This window comes from Globicephala melas, chromosome 18 (assembly GCF_963455315.2).
Source record: "Globicephala melas chromosome 18, mGloMel1.2, whole genome shotgun sequence".
Taxonomy (NCBI): Eukaryota; Metazoa; Chordata; class Mammalia; order Artiodactyla; family Delphinidae; genus Globicephala; species Globicephala melas.
In genome coordinates, this window is record NC_083331.1 from 25,039,975 (window position 1) to 25,060,758 (window position 20,784).

A 20,784-nucleotide genomic window follows, 5' to 3' on the forward strand; every position below is an offset into this window, starting at 1 on the left:
CCTCCTTTTCCTATTGTTAAATGAGACTAGATTGTATCAGTGTTTTAGGTTTTCTTAAAACACTGAAGACTTAAATGAATGTAGTATCAAATTTCCTTGAAGGTTTTTATAAGAATTCAGTTACTTAACAGAAAAGTTTAAAAACCACTGGACTGAATAGAGGATCTCTAAGTTTCCTTTCAGCCTTGTGGTCAGTTCTTGTAATAATAGTTATAAGTGGGGCAACAGAGGGAAGCTTTCATGTAGAGAAGGCATTTGAACTAAGATTATGAAGGATGGATGAGTAGGCAGAGATAAGGGAAAGGGTAGGAAATAAGGTAAGTGCTTTCCAAGCCCAGAGAAGGCAAACAAATAGGAATGGAGCAATCCAGGTTTCAGTAAGGCTGGAGAGAGAGAGAGAGAGAGAGAGAGAGTATGTGTGTGTGTGTGTGTGTATAGGGGTGGGGAGGGAGGGAGGGAGAGAGAGAAAAACAGACCCGAGATAGACAGTGAGGAAGAGGTGGAGAGTGGGGAAGATAGGACTGGAAACAGGTAAAGTGAGGTCGGATTGTGAAAACTTTGAACACCATGATAAGTAGTCCAGCTTTTTGCCTCTAGGGAATCAAAGTTTGTTTTTCAGCCATGAGTGATCATCACATCACTCACAGAGTTGTTCTTTAGGAAGATTTCTCTGAGAGTGGTGAAACATGAATTGAAAGTAGGCAGTTGGTGGTAGAGAAAGGGACAGTTAAGATGTTGTTGAGATATTATTTTTCTCTGATATGTTGCTTTTACCTGAAGAATAGCAAAGGAGGAGCTGAAGTTTCACTCTCATCTCAATATAAAAACAGAAGATTTCCTCTCTACAACATTTGGAGGTTGCTGAATCGTAAGGTGACAAGAGTCTTTCTGAGCAGCTGCTGTGTGAAGAGCACTAACTACATTAGGTTCTAGGGCTCTGTAGCAGCAGAGCAGTGGTTCTCATAAGCCTGGGCTCTATCCACACCACTGAATCTGTTTCTAGGAGTAGGCATGTATCTTCAGAAGTTTCTTTCGGTAATTCGGAGGTGCATCCCTGGTTACAATCCACTGAAGTAAAAAATATATTGTCTTCAATATTGAATTTTAAATTGCAAGAGATAATTTCATGGTGATATAAAACTTGAGATTGCACTTAGCATATTACCTGGTAGCATTATAAAGAATATAATTGTACAGTCAAGTCTTGGTTATTTTTGACAAGAAAGGAAAGTCTAACACCCAAAATAACACATACAATAGAATCTTGTAACATAGTTCCATGAATTCAGCTGTATCAAATCATGGGTCAAATCAAACAACCTAAGTGTCCGTTGATGTATGAAGGGATAAAGTAGATGTGTATATATGTATACACACACATACATACAATGGGGTACTACTCAGCCATAAAAAAGAATGGAATCTTGCCGTTCATGACAACACGGATGGACCTTGAGGGTATTACGCTGAGTGAAATTAGTCAGACAGACAAATACCATATGATTTCACTTATATGTGGAATCTAAAAAACAAAACAAATGAACAAACAACACCAAACCAAACTCATAGATACAGAGAACAAATTGGTGGTTGCCAGAGGGGAAGGGGATTAGAGGGTAAATTAAATGAGTGAAGGAGGTCTAGTTATAAAATAATTAAGTCATGATGATGTGATGTACAGCATGATAACTATAATCACTAACACTGTATTGCCTTTTTAAAAGTTGCTCAGAGAGTCTTAAAAGTTCTCATCACAAGGAAAAAATTCTATGGTGACAGATGGTAACTAGACTTACTGTGATCATTATGCAGTGTGTACAATATTGAATCATTACATTGTACACCTGAAACTAATATAAAGTTTTATGTCAATTATAACTTCAGTTTGAAAAAAAATCATGGGTGAAATCATGTCTGTTAAAAGTATTTTCAGTGTACAGGTAAAATCCTGATATGCTAAAATTTCCCTTCAATGAACTGTTTGAGAAAAGTTATTCATTCATGTCTGAGTTTCTGCTATGTGTTGGACCCTGTCTTAGTGGTAGGAATACAGTAATGAACAAAGCCAGGCAAAGCTGTGGCCCCTTTTGCCTTTGGTTTGCCTCTGAAAACACACAGACACTTGACCAGGAGGACGTTCTTATGGATGAGTCTTATAATCTGAAGGGGGAAGGGGAAGGGGGTCTTGGTTTAACAAATCTAGTGATAGATAATAGAGAATTACAATTAAGCTCACATTTGGAAATGCTGCACGTTGCTCAGAACCTGGGATTACGCTTTGGAGGTTTTAACATCAACAAAATTAATGCTGTCCTGCTGAAAGATTTATAACACTGAATCTTGGTCTTTAAATTTTTATTTTTATATTTAAATAGTAGGGAAGAGTGATTTTGGTCATTTATCATTTTAATGGTTTGATCTTTTCTTCTTCCATCTCTGGATGGAAACATGTTAGCTGCAGATCCAGAAAGATTCAAACCATGCCTTTTTCTTAGCCCAGGGTTCCTAGATATGAAACTTAGACTGTTCTGTATTTTCACGTACTAGAAGTTCTCAAATTTGAGTTCAAGGAGAAGAGGTAAAAATAAAAGGGAAGAAGAGAGTGCTTGCTTACACAGTAAATGCTTTTCATAAGTTCTATTTTTAAACAAAGAAATGAACAGTGTCTTAACTTCAGTTGGCATTTAATAAATTCATTCAGTTGACATCTTTCTCAGCTAATAGTTCAAATATAAATGTTGGCAATTCCCCCAGGTGTGACAGCTCTATATTAAGATATATACTGACTTTGATATATATCTAATTTTAGAAATAAACATACCCACAGTATATACAGGTGCATTATATTTCCATCACAAGTCTAAGATGCCACATTTTATTTACAAATTTAGAGACCTAAAGTTTGTCATCCTGAAGTATTTGATACTGGTTGCTTCTGCTATGAAGCATAATAATAACAGCTAATGTTTATGAAGTGTTTATTAAGCGCCTAGTACTGTATTGTACATGAACTGGATTTCTTTTTCAAGTCACATTTGTTGAGGTATAGTTTATATACAGCACAATTTGCCCTATTTAGTTATACAGTTTTGCAATTTTTGACATGTACAGGTATTATAACCAATACCACAGTCACCATACAGGATATTTCCATCACCCCAAACAGTTCCCTTGTTCTCCTTTGTAGTCAACCCGTTCCCCTCATTCCCATCCCCTGACAACCACTGATACAATTTCTGTCTTTTTTGTTTTGCCTTTTCTAGAATGTCATATAAATGGAATCATACAGTACGTATTTTGAGTTTGGCTTATTTCATTTAGCCTTATGCTTTTAGATTCATCCATGTGGTATCATCTGTCAGAAGTGTAGAAGTTAATACCTTTTTATTGCTGATAGTATTCCGTCGTATGGATATACCACAGCGCGTTCATCTGTTCACCAGTTGGTGGACATTTGCGTTTCCAGTATTTGGTGATAATGAATGAAACTGCTATAAATATTTATGTAGTTTTTTTTTAATAGACACATATTTTCATTTCTCTTAGGTAAATATCTAGGAGTAGGACAGCTGGATTGTAGGATAAGTGTATGTTTAACTTTATAAAGAATTGCTAAACTGCTTTCCGAATAGGCATTCCCACCAACAGTGTGTGAGAGTTGTAGTTGTTCCATATCCTCACCAGCCCTTGGTATTGTTAGTGTTGTTGTTGTTGTTTTTAATCTACTGTAATGGTGTGTAGTGGTATTCTGACTTTAATTTGCTTTTCTCTAGTGAGTAATGATGCTGAGATCTTTTCTCTGCTTATTTACCATCTGTATCTCTTCTTCGGTGAAGTATCTGTTCAAATAGTTTGACCATTTAAAAAATTGGCTTGTTTTCTTATTTTTGAGTTGTGAAAGTTCTTTCTATATTCCAAATAGTAGTATATGAACTGACTTTAATTCTCACAATAACTCTTTGAGTTGGAGGTGGATACTGTTAGAAGTAATTTCCCAGGATTACACAGCTAATAGGTAGCAGAGCTAGGATTTGAACTCAACCTGTGCTGAACTGTTTGCCAGGGTTTTTTTTTTTGTTGGTTTGTCTTTTTTTTGGGTGGAGATTGATTTTTGGGAGCTGTGAATAGAACCAGGATCCAATTCCTGTAGGTGGTAGGATAACGCTTATAGAGACACCCCTGAGCAAAGGGGCAATATATTACAGTAGCAGCTCTGGATTGCCTCTTTGGGAACAACTCAGATGTTTGTTTCTGTTGAAGAGGGGTGATTATTTTTACTTTACATCTTTTACTTCACTTCTACATACCGGTGGCCAAAAGTACTTTTAAATTACAGTCTGAATATCTGCCATTATCAAGTAATAAGGTACTTGATACAAAAGGATTTTCTCAATAGCAGAAGCAAACCCTTTTATATATCTATACTTCATAAAAAATTTCACACATTTGGTGTTAGTCATTTGTTTTTTAAAAACCTTTATCATAATAATGCTGACTTCTAGGCACTTACTATTTGGTGATATCCTCAGGGAATATGTAGAACTTACTGACCTTTCAGAGTGGCTTTGGACCCCAGTACTTCTAAAGTTATAGTCATAGTCTTAGATGTTTTTTAAAAATCTTTCATTATCCACTCTGTCACTTGTTGGTTCGACATCATCCTTTCACTAGTCCCTCTTTCACTACTTATAACTTCTAATTCTGATTAGGTAAAAGATAATCAGATCGTTAGGCTTATTTGTGGATATTATCTAAGATACATTTTAACTCTGGGAAACGACTTGGGGGATTTTCCAGTGAAAATTTCCCGTGACTGCTCAGAGGATCTTTTTCCTTGGTGTTTGGGTTCCAAGTAGTCATTCTGGATAAATGAGCTCTAAAGCAAGTTAAATATAACATTTGTCAGTAGAAAATGTGATGTATTTTTCTTTTTAGCATAATTTTTATTAATAATTTGTTAAATCGTGGAGATTATTTTAGTAAAAATATTAGTCAAGCAGTGTTCAGTGGCATGGATAGACAGGCACTTAATGGACAGAAAGTTAGTTTACAATCATTATGTTTTGTAGCAGTTTGTAAAGTTCCTGTCAGTGACAGCTTGTCCTCTCAGCTGTGCCTCTAGTAAGGCAGAATAATTACTTCCAAGTAATTAACTAAAGGAAGAAAACCTTGCTAAATCTTATTTACTTTTTGTAAAAGATAGGATGAAGCCTAGCTAGTGAGTTGCGCTTCTTCATTTCAAGTACTTTTGGAAGTACTTAATGCTTTTAAGCCATTCTGATCAATTTAAGCTCTTAGAGTAAATTAATAAATACTCACCCAGAGGACAGGGTAAGTAGCTGTAATAATTACCGTTTCCACTGCTTGGGCACATTGTCAGATGTACGATGACTTGGAGAGCAAACTGCACTGGCCATATGTTTTGTTGACACCCTGGGGCTCACCAGAGCTGTAACAGGGTGCTTTGCACACGGTTGGCTTCTATGTGTGGACAGTTTTGTTTGGAAGGTAAAGAAAACTGTGGCTATCACTTGGCAGTAGTAGAGTTATGAACAGTGATTGCATTGATAATTTGTTTCAAATAGAGTTTTGTGAAGCTTGCAATTCTATTTAAAATCATTTTGCTATATTAAACTTTAGTTCCTTTCTAATCCCAAGTTTGCTTTTTTATTCTGAAAACCAGATTAGTAATTCACACTTACTTTTCCATTGAACTTTGAATTTTCTAGTGGATTTTATCTGTTTAGCGAATGTATAAATCTGCATGTGGTATTACAGTGTGCTAGCTTTTCCAGATTACATAGCAATATACCCCTTTTATATAAGAGTTAATGAGTTGCCAGGTTAGACTCAGCAGGCCATTGTTACATTAAAAGCCAGAAAGTTTGCTGTCTCTCTTCCATTCCCTTCCCTACTTTTTTTTTCTTTCATAGTTTTATTTAGTTGCTCTATGAAAATAACTTCTAAAAATTGAGATTTTTATTTTTTAAAACAACATAGAGGTTTTTCATTTTGCTTCCTTACAGGTTCTATCTCATTGTTAATTTTAAATTATGGTAATTAATCTGAGCTGAGTAATGGTTTAATCAAGGTAGACCTTGCTCCTTGGCTGTGCCTCTCTCCTTTTTCTACCCCTCTCCCCGTTTTCACCTGTGGATTCGCATGTCTGACCTAGCAGAGTAATTGGGTCCACGGCAACATGGGCGTGCCTCCCTTAGAAACACTCAGTCTCACATATGACTCATAAGCTGAAGCACAGACACCACTTCCCCAATCTACAGGAGCCATTTTAACAGCACAAAACTTGCCGGATTGCTTTTTACTTTCAAGCCCAAAGGACAGTATCTAAAGAGAACGAGAATATTTGAAGGTAACTTGTTAAGATTTTGCGTGTTTGCTTCTGGCTGTTTCCTGAGCCTGATAAACGGAGGGTGGTTCTTACCTGTCGAAGGACAGGGCTGAATGTGTTCTTTAACTCTCTGGAAAAAATGTGTGTAGTCAGTCACATGCCTGATTGAACTTCACTACTAGGGGGAAACAAAGCTTTCAAGTTCTGGAAAGTTTTAGATCTTCTTGGTAAAGCATTTTTTATATTTTGTGTGATTTTTTTTCCCCCCCATATGACTTGAGAATAAAGGAGATTTTTCTTACTTTCTTTTTCATACTACAAAGCAAACTAGGTCAAATTCCAATTTTTAAAAATGTAATTGTATTTGTGAGGGTACCCTGTAATTTACAATTAAGTAAACTATATTATTCACCTGTGATTTGGGTGTTAAGAAGTTCAAGAGCGAAGATTTTGTTTTGGCGTTTTAGTTAAGGGGAACTTTGGGACACCTCAGTCATAGGTGTTGCTCATTGACTGTAATGCCCTTTGTAATATCCTTTTTTCTTTAAAGTTAATGAAATTATACTAAACACTTAATTTTGAAAACTATATAAGTTTGAGTAAAATGAATGGTCATTTAGATAACAAGTTGAAGTGATTATTAAATAAAGAGGAAGAAAGGCTAGAATGATTCATTTACTATTAGAAAAAAATAATAAAGTTTTATAATTCACACTGGAAACTTATTCTGTGTAACAGCCTTAGAAGCATAGCTAGTTTCTGAGGAAACGTAGTATTTTGATTTGTATAAAAAGAAAAAGTAAAGAGTATTAACCTTCTGTCTATACAACTATTCTTAAAATTTGCTTGTTTGGAGTAAAAAAAAAAATACCTAGAAAAGGTTGCTTAGTTTTTTCCTGAAATATTTCTCATTATTGAAATTAGGAGATTCTGGTGTGCCTTGAAGTTCTAGGTGCTCTGAGAAGCTGGATGCAGCAGTATATTGCTTACGAAAGTTATTTGTGAAACTAAAATTTGAATGAAAGTAAAATTTGAATATGCAGTGATTCCAAATACAGTTTTTAGAAATAAAATTTGCCAAGTCATTTATTATTGAATGTAATGATATTTAGCTAGTTCTTTGAGAATTTGCTGCTAATAAATTTCTGACTGCTTGAAGGCCTGTCAGATGAAAGTGAAGATTTCTAGGCCATCAATTACTATTTCTTACTCTTTGAAAGGATTGTTCATATTATCAGATCTCAGTTTATGGTCTTATAAGACAGGCACAAGCAGACATTTTACCAGTTCAGCTCTGAGCCATTTGCTGTCATCTTTGTTTGCATATTGCTGGTTTAGTCAGCTTTTGAGTAAGCAGAGGTTGTATTTACTTCTAGTGTGCTCTGTGTGAAAAATCTAATGAAACTTTTTTGCCTTTCTTTCTCTCTTTTTTTCCTCCCTTCCTTCCTCCCTCCCTCCCTCCCTTCCTTTTCTTTCTTTCTTTTATTTTTTTTTTGAGTTTTTAAAGGCCAGCGACCCGCAGAGAAAAATCAAGGGGCACACAAAGAAGCAAATAATTAAGATTTTATTTATTAAAGAGAAGTAGAAGAATTTAGTTTCTTAAAATGAAGACATTGGTGCAATTCAAATAAAAATAAATACCAGTCATATATTTCAGTTTCTTATTATGTGGAGAAGACTGAGGTGGGGCTTCAGGGAGAAGGGAGGAAAAAAAAAGCATAGAAGCAAAGGAAGGCCAGTACGACTTATTAGGCAGTCCCCTTCCCATCCCACCCCTTTCCTTTTATAAGGTTGAATATGAGTTTAAAGTGAGTCATCAGAATTAAACTTAGAATTACCAATTTGAAGAACTTAGCGTTAAAAAAGACTGAAGATCATCCAACTGCCTCACTTTTATAGTTGAAGAAACAGTGGCTCAAAGAGGTCTTGTGACTTGCTCAGGGTTATGTAGTGCTTGATGGCAGGGCTTCCAGCCTGGAGCTGCTTCTGCTAGCCCACACCAACAAGTGATGCTTTGTTTGAAATGGTCTGTATTTCCTCAAGAGTAAATAAAGCCTTAATTAAGTTGCTTGGTGATCATTTTGGTGATAAGGTATGACCAAATGAATTAACTAATGATTTTGAAAATGTGTTCAAACTAAGTTTCCTTTTTCCTCAGCGAGAGGATGAGCCATTTGTTTAATTTCTACAACAGCTTTTTTTCACTACTATTAGAATTTTTTCATAGTTGAAGCATTGTGACATTGCATGTTTAAGATGGGCCTCAGGGAGATGGAAATACAAGGACTTGGGAATTTACATTGAACTTCCAGATAGAAAGACAGGTTTATTTCCACTTTAATTTTACCTCATATTGTTTTGGGAGGGCATATACTGTTTAGTATGATACCTTGTTCTATTAAAGTGTGTGTGTTAAACTTTGCATATGTTTACAAAAATCTAGAGGTCTCTAAACTCTAACGTAAGTACAATCTTGACTTTAACCTTCCCGTAATTAATAATCTCATTCCATTTGTTGTACCCTACTCCTCTTCTTTGAAAGTTTACTTTACATACTGGGCACTTGAGTCTTAGAATCTGGGGAATACAAAATCTTTGTCTATTCACTTTTTGATGTGTTTTTATTATGGTGGTTGAAATTTACTTCAGATCTGCCTTTCTTTAGATTTTTTAAATGCTTTGCATATGACTGTTGAATCTTTTAAATTTCCAAGTCCCCTAACCTAATTCAGCGTCAGATCCTCCACAGTGTGGCCATCATTGTTCTAAGCAACGAACAGGGCACAGAAGGCTAGAAAACCTGGGCTCTCGTCTCACAAACTTAGATTCTTACTGGGAAAACGTAGGTGAAATAAGTAAAGAATGGAACCAAACCACTGAGTTGTTAAATTTCGGTTCAGACTGTTTGCCTAGAGGTGAAAGGTGACTGAGACTTAAAATAGGCAGAAAAGTCTATGAGTCTTTAGGAATTATGAGTATTGAAGAATGAATAGCATTTATGTAGGTTAAGGAGAGTGTCTTCAATAAGAATAAGAATATAAGCTCTTAGAGAGCAGAGATGTTTTATTCTATTTCTTCACCTTTTTCAACCTTTGACAGAGTATCAAGCACAAGTGTATAGGCCGGTGTTATTTGCTGCATTAAACCCTTGGCTGCTCAGTTGGGCAGGTCCTGTTAAAGTTAGTGGTAGCAAATCTTTAAAGGGCATGTGGCCTTCAACTTAATCTCTGATGCCTGCACATTGCAACCAAAGAAGTAATTAACACCTGCCTGGTAGTATACTACCTTTAAAGTAGTAATTTTTGACCTTTGGTGTAACAGAGAATCACCTGGCTTCAACTTAGAGATTTTGGTTCCTTAGGCCCTGGGGTTTGACTTATCCATCTGCAATTTTAATAAGTACTCTAGATGACTGTGATGCACAGGCTGCCACACTTTCTTGGAGAGTTTGCAGGCTTAAGAGCTGTGAAGAGTGATTAATCAGTTACTTAACATTTTAATATCTGAATTTTTAAGGAACAGTGGTATTTTGAAGCCCACGGCCTGTAGTAAGTAAGAAAAGTCACTAGAACTTATTTAGCCTCGTCTCCCTACCCCAGTTATCCCTTTGTCTGTTCCAGTTTTTTGCTGTGGTATGTTTTTCAACTTTGTGGCTCTCCCTGTTTCCTTTTCTCTAATTCTACATTTTCTCCTCCGGCTCCCCATTCACTACCGGCTTGACCACAATATATAATTAAACTAATTATTTTTGTTTTTCAGGTATAATTAGCCTCTTCTTTATCTCTCAGCGAGCCATCACACTCTCTCCAATGTTAGTTTTTTTTTTTAGTTCCCTTTGGTGCTTCATGGTATCTCTCCATTCTGTTTTCCTTGGGTTAGAGCCAAAACAGCCCCTTCCTGATTTAGGGTAGCATTATAGTCTTTGAAAACCCTTCTCTCCTGGGAAATACACTATTAGTGTTTGTAATTGTTTGAGTCTGGCAGGGAGTAACTTTTTTTTACCGTTTGAGTTTCTTTGGACATTTAACTGCATAGTTGATGGCATATTTGTAGGCTTTGCATTACATTACGTCTCATCTAATGGGATATAGGTGTTCACAGACTCTCATAGAAATGGGAAGAAGAGTCCCATCAGTTGAATGGTCTGAATATAATTTTGCTACCATCAGTTGGCCAGAATATTTTGCTCCTTTGTTTAGGAGCTGCCTCATAGAAATGGTAGGAATTAAATTAGTAATATCATTGAGTCAACCTAAATGATTAGGGCAGTTTTCAACTGTCTGAGCAATCTTTCTCCCATTAGTAGAAGAGGAACTCCTAAAGAGCAAGTTATTTGTCACCTCTATCTTTGTGTCTTGTCAGACGATCTGTATACTAGAGTAAAAGTGGCTATTGAGCTATACTACAAATGTGTAGGCACCCCACCCTTTTTGAAAAAAATAACTCCTGGGCTGTTTGCTTTGTTGGTAGAGGTAAACTTCTCTTTTCACTTTCATTCCCTTACCCCTGTAGGAATTCAGAGCTCTTCTTTCATTTGTCTTTTAATGCTGAGTAGCAGGATATCAGCTCTTTTTTATCTCCATATTTTGTAGCTTGAGATTGGTTGCCAGCATCAAAACAAACCAAAAAAAAAAAGCACAACAGTAAACAATATGAATGCCTTCTGGAGTTTTTATGAAGATTGATTTAATAATTTTTATATTAAAAAGCTATCAAAATGATGCACATTGTTAAAAATCTAATAAAAAGCCTTTAGTGAAAAGCAGCCTCTCTACCCCTTCCCACTCTCAGTCCTGCTGCCTAAAGGCAACCACTTATACAAGTTTTTGGTTTTTTGATTTTTCAAACTTGAATTTTCTTGGATCTATCCTTTTCCAGTCTTCTACCCCATGGAATAGAAGTTCTTCAAGGTAGCAGGAACCAGTGTGACTTCACATGATATAAAGTCACGTAAAGTTCATTTTCTATGTGGTAGATGCTCAGTAATACAGTGGTCATTGTATTTGTGCAGAGTTGTATGGTACAGTTTTACAAATCTAAATTAAAGAAAATTGGTTATTTTCTGTGTTTTAGAAAACAGTCCTGTAAACAGTGAAACTAGAAAATTTTACAATTAAAACTATAAAAATGAGGTTTTGATTTAATAACTTAGTTTATATGCATCTTATTTTTTATACCAAAATACTAAATGGAAGCTGAGTATTGTAATGGAGCAATTCATTATCCTTTTTTCTTTAAAACTGAAATGTGCATGTGGGGGAATGTATAAAACATATACAGTTTAAATGTAATTACATAGTGTTTACCCATGTCACAACAGAAATAGAGCCTGTTTATTAAGATAGAAATCCCCCAGCGGGACTTTCCTGGTGGTCCAGTGGCTAAGACTCCCTGCTCCCAACGCAGCTGGCCCAGGTTTGATCCCTGGTCGGGGAACTAGATCCCTCAGGCCTCAACTAAAGATCCCGCATGCGGCAATGAAGATCCCAAGTGCCACAACTAAGACCCAGCACAGCCAAATAAATAAACAAATATTTAAAAAGAAAAAAAGAAATCCCCCACTCTGCCCATGTCTATTTATCCTTAAAAATAACTATTATCCTGATTTTTGTGATAAGCTTTTCTTTATAGTTTTACCCCTTTGAACTTTATTTAAATGGATCACACCATATATATTCTATAGTGACTTGCTTCTTTCATTTAACTCTGTTAGCTTTATCTTACTTAATTTTAATTGCAGAGTAGTATTACATTGTCTGTATCGGAATGTATTTATTCCTTCTTGTTGATGGCAGTAGATTATTTCCAGTTTGGGAACACTCTTGCACATAATTCTTGGAGCATACATGCAAGCATATGTGAAGAGTTTACAAAGAGTATGGAGAGAATGAATATTTAAGATACTTCAGAGTTTTTCATTATCTTTCCTAGGAACAGATGCCTGCTATTGATGCCTTCCTACCCATTCAGCATCTTACTATGGTGTTTTGCCCTGGGGACTAAAATCTTCCAGGACCCTAAACAAATGGGCAGTTGATGCCTTTAGAGTAAGTTGCAAACATTAGTATATTTGACCACTAAACACTAAGCAGTTTAGCATGGCTGTCATTTATTAACTAGAGTTTAATTAGTTCAAACATAATTTTGAATAAAAAACAAATTTTGATAGACCATTATAATCCCTATTATATACATAAAAACAATATTATTATTGATATGTATGAAGTAAAGGTATAAAAATATAGACAGTTGGGGCAACATCAATTTTAGAATAGTCGGAGGAGATTGGTGAGGGATATACAGAAGGCTCTAACTATATTTGACTTTTTTATTCTTAAGAATCTGAAACAAATTATGGAAAAGTGTTAATGTAATGTGAAGCTGGGTGATGGGTATGTCAATGTATTCTTTCTTTGGTTGAACTATTTCACAGTAAATTGTGCTATATAAGGGGTAGTTTATTTTTGCCCCACATTTACATATAACTGAGAAATAATGTTTAATTTGTTGAGGAGTAGAAGTTGATTTTTTTAAAAAGTGAATAAACTCTACATCAGTTAAAAAAAAATCACCATTTCAGTGAAGGAGATTAGGTAGATTCAGAATTAAGTTATAATAGGACCGTGCATCTGTCCCACATAACTAACAAGATGGCTCTGGGCATACTTCTTTTTTTAATAAATTTATTTTATTTATTTTTATTTTTGGCTGCGTTGGCTCTTCATTGCTGCGCGCGGGCTTTTTCTAGTTATGGCGAGCAGGGGCTACTCTTCTCTGCGCAGACTTCTCATTGCGGTGGCTTCTCTTGTGGTGGAGCACGGGCTCTAGGCACGCAGGCTCAGTAGTTGTGGCGCACAGGCTTAGTTGCTCCGCCGCATGTGGGATCTTCCTGGACCAGGGCTCAAGCCCATGTCCCCTGAATTGGCAGGCAGATTCTTAACCACTGTGCCACCAGGGAAGTCCTCTAGGCATACTTCTGATGAGTAAATGATAATTTCCAGTTGAGATCCATTGGAGCTATAGTTTGCTAGAAATAATTTAGTCTTTAGAATCATCACACATTCAAATATTTTTCAAAAACACATTTTAGAACAAAGATTCATAAAACATAATTGATATAGTATTAACTGACACTGATAAACTTTTAAGTAGCTAATACCCCAAATCAGACTTTTACATCTAACCAGATTTATTACCATAATTAGTGTTTCATCTTGCTTCCTGATATGGGTGTCATCTTGTTTCCTTAAAATTCTTACTATAATGATAGTAATTCTTGCATTTTTAGTGACTTTTTTTGTTATAAACTTGATATGGAATCTTTATATAAGATTTCCAAAATTTAATAATGTAAATGTGGGAGTTGTTATAAAAAGGGAAACATAGATCTTAATCCAGTGTTTTGCTTTTGCAGTCATCTCTTGGCTCTCTTTTTTGAGCTCTTTTTCACAGTGTCCGTATAAGTAGTGGCAGGGACAAAGAGGAACAAATGAAAGTAGAAGTCATAGGATTTTATAGTTGGAAGGGTTCTTAAAAGTCATGCAATTCAGGGGGCTCCTGGATTTGTTATTATTATGTTCCTTTTCATCCTATATAATTCATTGATTTCATTCAACAATTATTTATTGTCTGTTAGGGAGAATTCTTGATGCTGGGGAGTACAGCAGACAGAGATTTTCCTATGGCAATTTAGAACATATCCATGCTGATGGAACCAATGCCGTATTTTGTGTTCTTGGCCGCACTGTGTGGCATGTGGAATCTTGGTTTCCGGATCAGGGATTGAACCCGTGGCCCCTGCGTTTGACGTGCAGAGTCTTAACCACTGGACTGCCAGGGAAGCCCCCAGTGCTGTGTTGGTGGTGGTGTGTAGCCTGTACCTTTTAGGCAAGATAGAAAAGGTTAGACCCGCAAGCTTCTTGTTAAGATCTCTACACATGGCATTCCTAAGGTGGGCTATAGCCTTTGTTCTGCAGAAGGTCAGAACACTTTGTGAGAGGCATCACTGAAGATGGGCTGCTTTTTGCATCTTAGATATTTCTGTTTGTTATAATTGAAGCCTAATAATCATGATTTATCTTTCTTTGGTAATAATATTTTTCTAAGCACTGAGTCCTAGCGAATGTTTAAAATTCCTTTCCAGGTAATCTTTGTGTTTATTTAGAATTTTATGTCTTAAAGAAGCTTGTTAAAGTATGCTGGAAGAATATATACAGTATTATACTATTTATATAAGGTTAAATATATACCACACAAAGCACACATATATTAAAGCATAAAGAAAAAGAACGTGAAGATTTTAGATTTAAATTAGAATAATCTGAATTAACGTTATATGTGTTTTAGTTTGAGAGACAGTTCATATTTAGAAACAGAAATTTGTGTTATTTGTTTATTCAGAACGTTTTATGGCATGAACTGTTAAGCTGGGTGTTATATTTGATCCTTTCGTCTTTGGATCAGAGACAAATATGTGGGCTGTTATAGGATCATTTATAACCTGTTAGTCTTCCGAATAAACTGAAAGGAAGGTGTACTGTTCGTCTGCACTTGGAAGAATAGAACAGCTGCTCACCATTGTTAGCATATTTGATTGTTGAGAAGTGGTAGACGCCAGGTTCTCTGCAGATGTCCTGAGACTTTTCTGACCATTTTCGGGTAGTTCGACCCAAGCATCAGAGCCAGAGGCTATGGGAAGGGAGCTAATGTGTAAGGAAATGGACAATTCCCTTAGAGTTCAGGGAGCATTTATTCCCTAGATACTGGGGACAGTTGAGGGTAATACATTTACAAGTAAGAGCAGAAATATACTAAAGATATGCTAGGAAGGCACTAGTAGCTCTTAACACTGTTGAAAAGAATGAACTAGATATTTTCATTGAAAAATACTGAATAAAAATGAAATTGTTTTCCAAGATACTCATTTAAGAAATGTTACTTGCTTTAGGAACATGGTGCCATGTTTAAAGCTGATTATTACATGTATATTAAATTCTCTTTAGGAAAGAAAGACCATAAGATGAGCTTACTTGCAGTAAAATATTGAGTCATTGTGGACATTGACCTAGAGACAAATAGCACTATAGCCTGGTGAAATTGTAGTTGTGGTAACTTATAGCTTAGGTAAGAATTGACCAATGGAGAAGATGGCTGTATTGTGCCCAAGTTTTTATGGAATATGACGCATATGAGTGATGAATTGAGGTGATTCTTAGGAATTATTAGTTGGGGAGGCAGCTAGGCATGATGAAAAGTGAGCATCTCTGTTTTAGTTGTAATTAATTGCAAGCTTGCTTAAAATGACTTAAAACAGTAATAAGTATTCACCTATTGGGAATGGAGTTCTATTTGCTTTGCGTATAGTTGGGGAACATATATGAATAGATAATGTGAGCCATGTTTTGGATATACTGAGAAGAGAGCAAGGGAGTGGAGGTAGTTAGATTGGGGGGGAACACAAATTGTAATCAGGGAGAAGTGCTCACAAGGAGCCATGGTAAAAATGACCAGAGATCAAAGAGGCAAGGTGTCTGTCCTGCTGTTTTGAGTCAGTTGTTCAAAGTAGTTTTTTGTTTTTTGTTTTGTTTTTGGTGGTAGTTATCTTTTTTGAGAGGTAAAGGCAGGGTGGGGAGAGCGTCTTCTGTCTAGGTGGTCACATGTTATTTACCTAACCAGTTGGGTAAAATAGTTTGGGGGCTGTCCTGTTGTTCAGAGACTTGATTTTTTTACTCACTCATTGTGGTTTTCAAGTCTTAATTTGTAAGGTACTTACTCCTAAGAATACTTCTTAAGAAATCTATTAATAACGAGTCTTCATGTGTGTAATGAACTTAGATCCCAACCTCAGAATACCTTTTTAATTGTTCTGTTTTCATAAACACTCTTTGCCAATTCTATCTTATACTTCTGACACCAGGCTTTGATACCTTTTCACATAAACTATTGGACTATTTATAAAACAAGACATAAAGATGTAGCAGAGAAGGCAGGAAATACTTGACGTTTGTATGCCATATCTTGTTCTCTGCTTCCTGTCAGTTAAACCACGATGAGAGGAACAGAGACACAGATGTACAATTGCTGCTCTAATTTCCCATTCGGGAGACCAATTAGGTATAAAGCTTGTTTCATTAAACTTCTGTCACTTGTTGATTCTAGGCATGTTGTAGTCTTGTTTTGTGTTATATGGGTTGTATGGATCACAATTAGATGTTTGATATAGAAAATATAAAATGTGTTTACTTTTGTGAAATTTTTATAAGTCATAAAAGACTGGCATTCAAATTTGTATCTATGGTATACATGCAATATGAAATGATAAGCTAGTATGTTGGTCTCAAAATTTTGACAAGCATTAATTTATTTTTGTATTTTGGTTTATCAGTATTTTTTAAAACTTTTAGAGCACTTTATGGTTTACAAAGGAAAATCTTACTAGGTACAACTTTAAGATGATGAAAGGAAGCCCACAGAGGTTGACCTATCCAAGAAAATAAAGTTAGTAAATGGCAGGACTAGGATTTGGATGCAGGTCTTCTGATGCTAAATCTTGTGTCCTTTTAGGAAAAGGTTTGTTTTCATTAAATTACTATTTTACCTATTATTCAGTGATTTAACCTTTTAGGTTTTCCTTAGCTTCTTCTATCTGCAATGTCCCCCCAGCAAATAATTACTGAATATTATGGGAGAATAAGCTTTGTAGCCACTTCTGCTATATCTTTTGTCTTAGCTGATAGACTGATTGCCCGTAGTGTCATAGTGTTTTTTTCCTGTCCTTCTCCCTTACCCACTGGTGTCTGGCAGATAGGTCCCTAATGAGCACTTGTGAAATAAGTAAAAGAATGTAGATAGTACTGATATGATTTCTGAAGGCCACCTAGTATATAGGAAAAGATAATACAGGGGGAATTTTCTCTTCTTCCTTGAAGTGTTTATATTTGTGAAGGGAATGCTTTAAAAAAATTCCAACAAACTTTTTTGGTTGTTGTTAAATTTCAATTAACTCAAAGTCAAATTAAAAATTAAAGTGAAATAGAGGCCCTGAGGTTTGCCTGGAAGAAGTCAGCCATTGGATTTAGCTGTATCTATTTTCACCTCAAATTTTCCCTTCGCCTCTCCTTATGTGCCTACAGATGGTCTGAAAGGTAAGAAATTCTCCCACAACTCTTACTGTCCACTTCGAGTGGGAGAGGTCACATTTTCTGTGTCTAGTTGCCAGGGATCGAGAGGTACCTGGAAGTTAGACATGGGAGGAGAGGGGCAGAGTTTCTTCTGTTCATGGGTTGTAAGATAACTGTATTGCGTGATAGTCTCACATTTTTAAAGCAGAATATTTTGAGGGGGAACATCAAGATCACCAGATTAGAAGCCCTTCAAAGGCAGAAGTTTTGGTCTGTTTTGTTCTGTGCTGTATTCCTGCCACCTAGAATAGAGTCTAACATGTTGTAGGTACTCAGTGGAGTGTATGAATAGATGAATGAGCAGGAGCTGAAGTCAGACGTGCTCAAACTCTCTCCGAGCATCTTGAGTATTCCTTTGACAAATAGTTACCATGGGCCGTCTGTGTAAGCTGTGGGAGTATGGTGGTGACCATGAGAAAGTCCTTTTGCCCTTATTTGGTTGGCTTTGTCAACCAAATGCATGGTTATTACTGATATGAAGATTAAATGACAGATATAGCAACATACTGTAGCATAAGGCCTGGCACATGTAAATAGTAGCTATTATTTTCTTCTTATTTATTTCTAATTTGTTATCATCTCTTTCTTAAATTCCTTGAGGATAAGTATCATGGTTTCTTCGTATCTGTGCAAAAACATCAGTGGTTGTAGAGATGTTTAAGAATTACGTAAAGTAGTATATATGTCTTGCTTTATAAATTGTAAAAGCACTTATTAGACACTAAGATATTACCAACAAATGATCACGTAAATGGACCTTATTGTGCTGTTGTACAATTTCTGGATGTGTCTTCATGCTAAAGTATTTTTAAAAATCTAATAAGTGCCTGTTATATCTACTAAAGCAACTTTGAATTCTTGAACTTCCAAAGAGTAAGGCAAAGCCATAAAGCAGAAAATACTTCTAACAAAGAGCAAGTTTAATGCAGCTAGACATTCTTACAGGAGTATCTCTCTTCTAAACATCACCCTGGAAGGAAGTAGATTCCTTGAAAGTTGGTGATAGAAGTCTCTATTAAGTGACTAAGAAACTTTCATCTGTCATGGGTATCATATCCTTCTTCACTAACTGAATCAGCATCATCTTTTCAAAATACTTAATACTAAATGGCAATATACAATCATCCATAGATGCAGTGAGTTCATAGATTTCAAAGTTTCACTGGTATCCAAATGGATGTAGGACAATTTTGATGTTCAATTGAAGAACTTGTAAGAAAGGTTATATCGTAATAAGTCATATCTTTTTGAAAATTTTATTTTCCTATTTCTCCCTTCTTCCAATCCTTAGGCAGAGAACAAAAAGTTGAAGTAAACTAGTGATTTTTGTTTGTTTTGAATAACCTCCCCACACCCTGGGTAGTTTAAAAATCATTGTTGAGAATTTCTATTACAAGTAATTAATGAAGAATTTAAGGAGGACAGTATACACATCAGTGGCTAGAAGTTATCAGTGTAGCAGTCAAGCTATGGAATGTTTGTTTAAACTGTCCTCATCATTTTTAGATGGTAGTTACCAGATCCCACTTGCACTGGGCTTTGTAATCTTGGGACCACACTCTGTTGTTGCAACCGGATATGAAAACCTCCAGGAACTTTGCACTTCTTCTTTCCAAATCAAGCCTAAATTCCACTGCCTGACTTTCAAGACCCTCCATAATTGGTTTTGCTTTGCTTATTTAACCACATTTTCTACTATTTCCCATTGTCAACTCTTAGCTCTGGTCAGGCTGTTAAGTATCTCCAAACTTACTTTGGTAGGTTTTGATTCTCTTTATTCTTCTGTGTCTCAGCCTTCTCTCTGTCTCTGTCTCTCTCTCTCTCTCTCTCTCACTCTCTCTCTCACACACACACACACACACACACACACATGCATGCACATATGTACACATGTATGCACATATAAGCAAACATGCACATACACACACTTTCCCTTTCCCTGTGGTCTCTCCACATCCTATGTCACTTTAAGGTTGAGTTTAAGTCCTTTATTGTCTAAAGTGTTCCCTTGATCCATTTGACCGTCCCCTTTTCTGAAATGCTACAGTATTGATCAGCTTTATTAGCGTTTAATTAAATGCTAACTTTTGGTGTTCAGTTGTTTTCTCTCTTGGTCTTGTTTCCTGAACTAGATTGTGAGCTTCACAGGAACAAGCCCATGCAGTATCTCTTTGTCTTTCCCACAGTGCTGAGCTAAGGGGAAGTTCACTAAATATTCACCAATTTTTTTTTTACCACCAAGTCTATCAGTAGACCATGGTTGCTTCTGAAAATGGATGTTGTGGAAGGCCTAAAAATTGAACTGTTCTGTATTATAAATCTTTTTTTTTTTTTTTTTTTTTGCCACACCATGCGGCCTGTGGGATCTTAGTTCCCCGACCAGGGATCAAACCCGTGCCCTCGGCAGTGAAAGCGTGGAGTCCTAACCACTGGACTGCCAGGGAATTCCCTGTATTATAAATCTTTATATTACTTGTGAATGATATTTAAAGTTTGCTTCAACTTAAGATATGTACAATAGGAAGATACGAAGTTACATGTGTAATTTATACTAAGCCCATGCCCCTCCACTTTCTCATCTCACATCTTGTGGTTTTACTGCTTCTAGTTTTTTTGGTGTCATTGAGTTTAGCATCTTAGGTGAGAGCCAGGTACTTAACGAGGATGATTGTAGGAGGAATCCCATTTTAAGGATCTTGACATGGAGCGTCAGAATCTTTTGATTATATCCAAACTTATTTAAACTAGATTTCTATTATCTAGAGAAGAAAAGGGGTATGCTATGAAATTGGGGATATTCTCACACATAGTGAGCAGGAAGTTTTGTGCACAAGGATCTTTGAGTCCATCAAACTTGTTGGTGACTTGGGAAAAGGTGAAAATGCTTTGCATCTCTAGAGTTTATATCCTTAAGTCTGGTCCCACTGTGACTTGGAAGAGGCCGCTAAAATGCCACAGGTATAAAAGGTTATGATCACCCAAGAAGATGTGGAGAGATCTGGATTGAGCCTATCATTCAGCACAGATGAAGCCTGGGAAAGGGTAGTACATACAGGGTGCTGGGGGGAATTGGGGCAGGGCCGACTTGGGCTTCTTTAATTCGGGGGTGGGGTAAGGGGGCCATGAGAGACTATAAAATGCGGAAATGCTGGTGTACCTATTTTTGAGATGGGAGTGAAGAGAAGTAAAAAAATTGTGACAGAGGTGTCCTTTTTAAACTTGGTCCGTGAACATTCCCAGTCAGTCTTCTGGTGC

The 20,784-nt window shown here is 36.2% G+C and overlaps 1 protein-coding gene across 3 annotated transcripts in view; it reads left to right on the forward strand.

The window, feature by feature from the left end:
- Positions 1 to 20,784, forward strand: part of ELF1 (E74 like ETS transcription factor 1) — a 105,596-nt gene that overhangs the window by 22,573 nt on the left and 62,239 nt on the right. Inside the window, exon 1 of one of the 3 annotated variants that reach the window (XM_030830365.3) lies at positions 6,281 to 6,370. The exons of the other annotated variants lie outside the window; for them this stretch is intronic. The gene's annotated coding sequence lies outside the window, so the exon portion shown is untranslated. Of the gene's footprint in view, positions 1 to 6,280; positions 6,371 to 20,784 lie in introns of those variants that run through there. 3 annotated transcript variants of the gene reach the window in all.